Source organism: Cyrtonyx montezumae, unplaced genomic scaffold, assembly GCF_038088225.1.
Source record: "Cyrtonyx montezumae isolate F1298 unplaced genomic scaffold, pur_monq_1.0 scaffold_4, whole genome shotgun sequence".
Classification (NCBI taxonomy): Eukaryota; Metazoa; Chordata; class Aves; order Galliformes; family Odontophoridae; genus Cyrtonyx; species Cyrtonyx montezumae.
This window is the reverse complement of record NW_027072045.1, coordinates 23,474,189-23,481,573: the sequence shown is the minus strand read 5'-3', so window position 1 is coordinate 23,481,573 and position 7,385 is coordinate 23,474,189.

Sequence of the window (7,385 nt, the reverse complement as noted above, 5' to 3'; positions counted from 1 at the left end):
TAGGACTTTGCCTCAGAAAGGCAACTTGCTGCCATAGCTTCATTAATTTGCATGAGCTCACCCTGTCTGAACTGAGACAAATTCAGAAACTGGGCTATGTTGTGTTCATAAGTGATCTCAAGATCATTCAGATGGGTTTTGAAGGATTTGCCATTCATCATTTTCAACTTGGACAATAAGTTATTTTAGAAACCTTCCTGTTCCCAACTCTGTGCATTAGTCTGTTTCCTGGGAGGCCTTAGTTTTGAGGATGAAGAGTTAAATAGCCATGTTAAGCACTGAGCATTTGACAGTTTGTGAAGTTCTGATACATCTCAAAGACATCTCAAAGTTTTCTATTCTAGCTTCAAGTGGCTCCAGAAGATCTGTGACACTAACTTTTAATTGAAATGCTGAGGAAATGTAATAGTCTTTCGGTTTCATGTTAAAAACCACATGTACTTAAAAATATTTAAAATGTTTTTATATTACCTTTCTATATAAATGGGGACATAAAGAATTACAATGAGGAACGTCTCAAGAACAGTCTGAGTATCTGTCCTTCTAAAAAGCTATGATATGACTGGACATTTAACAGACTACCTCCACTGAAAATGTACTTTTGCTGTGCTCAGGCTGAAATAGTGAGAAGCCACAGCTGCTGTTACTTACCACACTTAAATGTGCAATGCTTTTTCCTTTCTTGTCAAACAAGTTGATTTAATTTGTCAGTTGTTGATGGGATGTATGTTACTTTGTCTTGTTGGATTAATTCTCCTTTTCTCTTTAAGTTTCAGGCGAAGACAAAGTCAAAGCAAGGTAAGACTTAACTTAAAGTACCATGCCGAAACTGGTTCTCAATGACTGCTATTTCCAAGAACTGTGTTGATGCTGGGTCAAATCCTGTTCTCCTCTAAGGGTCTGGATGATTGGGCAGAACACGTGTTCATTACGTTTGCTGATAAGGCAAAATTGAGATGTGTGACTGTTAATATTAGGAAGAATGTTGCCAGTAGGTTGAGGGAGGTGATCCTCAGCTCGGTATTAAATGTGGCCACATCTGGAGCTCTGTGTCAGGTTGTGGGCTCCTGATTGCAAGAGATGTAGACATACTGGAGAAAGCCCAGTGGAGCACAGAAAGTTCTGCCTGAATGTGAGGAAATACTTTTTTTTTTTTTTTTACTGCAAGGGTGACTGAACACTAAAGCAGGTGGTCTGTGGAGGTTGTGGTATCGCCATCTATGGAGAAATTCAAAACTTGACCAGATGTGGTCCTGGGTAATCTGTTATAGGTGTCTCTGTGATTGGAACAGATGACTTCTGAAAGTCCCTGCCAACCTCATTCTGTGGTAAACAGGGTGAAGGAGTTGGACTTGATGATCCTTATGGGTTCCTTTCAACTGGGATATTCTATGAAATAACATGTTAATGCTAATGTTTGAGCCTTTGTCCATTGTGCCTCAGGAGATTAATTTTCTGTTTAAACTGATATCAGAAGAGGAGTATTAAGTACTTAATAGTATTCAGAAGTTTAAGCTGGATTTGGATTCATGGATTTGGTTGGTTTAAAGTTGATTCTATTTCAAGTGCAGGGCACTTGAATTCTGTCTCTGCATTTACAGAAATAAGTATGTGTCTGAGATGGATGTTAGCTCCTTAACTGCAACTGATGCTCCCCTGCTTTCCTGCATTGCTTTTTCTCAGCACTCTGGGAGTCAAACAGGAGGCTGGGATGTCCCTTCCTGCTCCATGGCATGCATCTCCTCAGAAGTACCTTGGCCAAAGCCATATATTTCTCTACAATTTGGTGTATTTGCCTCTCCATCTGCATCCCATCTGTCTTTAAATCTAGCATGCAAATACTATGACTTGTTATTCTCAGAGGCTGTCTTTCAGATGTGAACATCTTGGATGTGTGAGTTGACCTTTAGTATTATACTGCTACTGTTTTGTTTTTCATTTGTTGACAATGTTTAACTACTAGTTTTAGAGGGAATTTGAAAAAAAAAATAATGAACCCCATACAAAATCAAATTACCAAAAGAGCTTTTATTTTTCACTACCTGATGATGTGCCTTCAACTATCCCAAAGCTGAGTCAGCTCTCCCATGTAGACAGTGGGAGAGTTGTATTTAAAACTCATGAAGACAATCCTAAAAAGACTAGATTAGTTCTGATGTGTTGTTCCGGCCTTTATCCATCATACAAGCATCTGATGGTTCCTCATGTTATATTTTACTGACCTACAGGAAGAGATAGAGGAGGTGTTTTTGTCACTCCTACTTGCTACAGAGACTATAAAAGTTGCTTTTAGCTGTTAACTAGTGACTTTAAATTGGGAATCTGTCTTGTTTAATGAGGAGAGGAAAAGAGGCAAAAATCAATGAGAGTAGGGTTTGTAAATATGTTATCTGAATCCCCTGGGCTTATTAGGTAGGGTAGTGTTGCACATATCAAGAGCCAAATGGAAATCCTTGAGGTAATTTCATGCAGTGTTGTTTCATACTCGTAATTCTTTAGCTGCACAGATGATTTTGTATCTGACCAGACTAAGTAAGTTGGGTGAGTCACCCATTAAGAGGATTAAATGCTTCTGGCTAGAAGGAAGCAGAGACCAGGCTTTCATGTGTGGTGTGCAGTTGAACTAGTATGATAAAAGAAATGCAAGAAACAATCTAACTTTCATTTCTGACATCCTTAGATAAGAGAAGAATTTGTAGATGCTTTTTTAAATGAGAAACTTAAAAGGCGTACATCTGACTATTCAGGGGTAAATCAAGTTTAGAATATAAACTAGATGCCTAAAAGCTGCCTTCACAACACTTCTGTGAGCTGTTTTCTTAACACAAGTGTAGTTTGGAGCTGTCAGTCTATGAAATGTTTTACAGCTTTTGGGAAGTTACTACAAAAATGTAAACTGTGACAGAATTGTTACCTGAGGACATAGGAACTCCACCTTTCTGAGATCCGTCTCTAAGCCAAATTCAGATGGTGGAGATTGGAGGGAAAACTGCAGCTGCAATTCCTGTAAGTGTAGTCAAACTATTAGATATGCAGCATTAAGTAAATGTCCAAATCAGTCAGAAAGCTGAAGATGTGGACTTAGTGTTAATTTCTGTCAGCTGGGCACATCTGGTATTTGCATATGAGGGAGTGAGGTTGTAGAGGAGGTGATCAGATTAAAAAAATAAAGTAGAATCCAGCAGTGGAAAACAATCACATTTTGTAGTCACTGCCCATCTGTTGGGCCACCCCTTCAACAATAAGCTGCATAGACTTTAGTTTCTGTATGACAGAGACGTAGGAGCAGTTCTCCTCTACGAATGGCATTGCTTGACCAACTGGTTCAAAAACAAAGAGCTCAGGGACATGTAGTTTTCCTGAAGTGATGTTTAAGAGCCAAACTTATATTAAGGGCCTGACCAACCATCAGGTATCCATTCAATAGGTCCCAGCAGTGTGGTATGTTTGAAATTTCTTATTTTAACAGAGGGAGCAGATTGCTGAGTGACCTCTGTTTCTGAACAACATTAAATAAGGGAAGTGGTATAATTCCATGTTAAAAGTAATTAAATAGAAACACCTTTGACAACCCAGAAGAGAGCTTAATTTCAGTAGGTGTATTGAGTAATAGTTGGTATTTAGCACAAGTTGCTTTAACAGTAAGCAGACAAAAGTTGAAAGCTAAGGCAGCTGTGGGTCTCAGAGGCCTCATGCTGCAGTCTACTGCACTGCAAAGAGCCAGTGGAATGGCACTCAGCAATTTTCAATTGACATGCAGCATATTTTTCAACTGGGAAGTTTCTTGTCAGCTGTATAACAGCTTTCATTGACTGAGCAGGGAAGGCCAGCATAGCTGAAGACAAGAAGTGTAAAATAATTGAGTTAGGGGTACGCCCATGTCTGTGTAAGCCTGCTGCAGTAAGGAGTGGAACTCCTCTCAGATTAGGTTAAATGCTATTTCTACTTAGTGTTTTTAGAGCTGCTGAAGGAATGAAGACTAACAGCAGTGAGTCAGGGACTGAATTAAATGTACATTTCAGCCAGTTTCCCCACGCTTTACCAGACTGTTTTTAGTAAAGCTGCTGTATTGACGCCAACCTCTTCTTTCATCCCACAAATCTTTGTTTTATAGATTAAAATAAATAATAATATTTTTTTTGCAAACTGGATTAAGTCACTCAACTTTTTTTTCTCTAGCAAATCAAGTTGGTTTAGCAAGGAACCACTTACACACCCTGACTCAAAGCTCAGGGATTGGGAATGAAACAAGCTCTTTTCTACCACGACAGTCCCTTTGTGCAGCTCTTTGACTCCTCTCCTGGGTTCAGCAATAGGATCAAGGGTTTATATCCTTAAATGTTAATAATAAAAAGTGAGGGAGTACTATGCTTTTATTTGCTGTTCTTGACTTCACTTGCTCTTGGGGCTCTGACTGTGTGATGCTGCTGTTCAGCATGGTGGATTTATCCCTGAAGCCTGTGGTGTATCTTAAAAGAGCCACATCCAGGGAGATTTGTCTTTTTTCCTCTATTGCTCTCTCATTCTAACAGGATCAGAGTTTATGGTGTTCTCATCTGTTCCAGCAAGTGCTAAATCTGCTGATAGAGGGTGATGCCATGTCTGTTTTCCCTCTAACCATTTTCTCTAATCAGAACAAAATAAAATAATTGATGTGTTGCTTTTAGCTGCCAATCTTCCCTTTCTTCAGCCTTAATAGTAAACATTGAAACTTGAAAATGGGATTTTACTTCTGTCTTTTTTTTTTTCTGGCTCTTTTCATCTCTCCTAAACCACATCACAGAGCCCTAGGTCACATCTCAGAGGTGACATAAAACAATAGTAAAATTACAGTAGATTTGGTCACAACCACTGAACAAACCAATAGATATATAGCAGCCAGTGGTTGGGGACCACAGCTCACAGATCCTGGGGCATGTTTAACTATATAAGAAATCCAGCCTGCTTTGGGCTTACTACTTACTCACTATAGGGCAGCCCCAGCAGTGTCCTCAAAGATATGACTCCACCCAGTGGCCTGGGTGAGGGTTGGGCGGTGTGCCTAGCTAAGTAGGGTCTGAGCACTAGTGTGTTGAAGGCAGTGAGTTACTTGGAGTCTAACTGGAGCCAATAAATGAATGGAGAGGTTCCAGCTCAGGAGGTGACTGTAAATGGATTAGCCTTGTAACATGCTTGGACTTGAAATGCAATAGTGAGGAGAGAAATAACTCTAATTTACTCACTGAGGGTCAGAAAGGGGGAGCAAAACATGAAAAATAGTGGAGTAGTGGCTATAGGAGATACTTTATCTTATATTCTCACAGAAAAGCTCAGTAGAGCTGTGGATGTGTGGAGTTCAAGCCAGTAAATTTTTAACTGAGCTTGACTGCAAAGCTGGAAGTCTCCCTGTGCTTGGCAGCTATGGGATGTGGAAACTCAGGGCTGGCAGATGCCAGGCTTCCTCCAAGCTTGATTTCATAGTTTGCCCTTCCAGTGTGCAACTTCTAGTGATCGTTTTCACTGAATTGTGATTTGGGACAAATCATGGTCATTTGCTGTGTGAGCTTTGCTTTCAGCAACTTATGTATACTGTGAAAATTATATTACCCCCAATATTTTTCCTTATAGAGGTACTCATACTGAAATCCTACTTTGTATTTGAGAGTGGAATGGTTTAGCACAGGAGTTGTTTGGCAAATGTGTTCTGAATGATGAATAAACAGCTGAAGAGAGATCAGGGAACCTTTACTTCAGTATATTTCTTTTCTCACTGAATAGGTTTTAAGTTTGAAAATTATGGTCTGCTGCAGATAAGCTTTGTGAAAGTCACATCTTCTCTATGTCAACCTACCATTATTTTTCTCTGTTCTCGTGATAGCTTTTTTTTTTCCCTGCTTACCAGACCCAAAGAGTAGAGCAGTACTTACAAATTGCCAAGGTGCAATTTGTTACCGTAGGAGTGTTTAAGAGCTGAGCTCTGTGAGGGGAGGCAGATAGGAGGGTTTGCCCTGCTGTTGGAGCAGAACAGACCAAAGCTGTTGTGCTGTTATTTAAACAGCTGGGTCTTCTCTTGATGAAGTTAATAGACCTGTGCAGGATTGACTGCAGTGATGATATGGCTTCATTGTCATTTTGCTACTGTTAGGAAATGTTCTTTCCCCTTTGGAATTCATCAGTCAGAACCATTCTTCCCAGAGCAGAGAGAGTTGTGGGATAACTCCCCCGAGGCAGTCAGATGCTGTTTGCTCACCTCCAGTGCTGCAGGCTGGTGGAGCTAAGCTGTGCCTCCAGCCAGCTATCAGAGCCCATGTGTAATACGTACAGGAGCCGAGATAACTTGGTGTCATCTGCTCTTTAGTACCACCTTTGCTTGTATCTCCCAGCACAACAGCAAATGCTACATCTCAGAATAAGCTGCTTTCATAAACCTGGCTGTATGGGGAGGTTTTTTTGTGCTTTTTCCCTCTGGGTGCCCTCAGGGATTCTTTTACCTCCACTTCCCCTGAAATCTGTATCTGGGGGGCATTTAGCATCGCAGCATTTAGCACAGCCACTTCCCCACATACCTTGAGGAGCGGTGTGGTTGCGCACAGCCAGCCCCTGCAGCTCAGCTCTGACTCGTACCTGCGTGAGGCTGCCAGCCTTGGATGTGGAGCTCATGTTTTCACAGCCTCTGGCTGCACAGTGCAGAGCCCATTTGTCCCATTTTAGTCCTGCATGTGATTCACAGACTGGCAGATCTATATTCTCCCCCTGCCCTTTCTTTGAGGGAGGAGGTGAGTGAGCCACATCCATGTTAGTGGCTGGGAGAACTAGGCCTGCCAGAGCCCATTCCCCATGGAATGATGCATCTCTTCCCTGCTTGCCTTCTTCCTGATGTGTTTGAAACTGTTAACATTTTGATAATATTTGAATGAATAACTAATCCTTATAGAACCATAGAATATCCTGAGTTGGAAGGCATCTGTAAGTCCAACCCCTGGCTCCACACAGCACTATCCAAAAATCAGAGCATTATCCAGGTGCTTCTTGAATTCTGGCACCTCAGTGCTATGACTCTGGGCTACCTGTTCCGTGCCCATTACTCGGTTCTTTAGATGTTTCCTGACTTTTTCTTTCTGTGTGGTTTTCTAACTTTCAAAACATCAAATTTGAAATATAACATATCCTTAAACGCTTCAGCATTTAATGTTTTCCTCCCAGCAAAGCCTGGGAAGGCATAGGCAGAAACACACAACTTTCTATTTTGACATTCTGTGCAGTAAGTGATATCTATTCTTTCTCACTGGTTATTTTTATCCATTTACCCTTATTCTCCTTTCTCGCTTGTCTGCAGCTTTTCTAAACCATCTCCATTTCTGCTGCAGAAATTAGACAAAGGAAGTGTTTCAGGTTTGGAAAGTTAC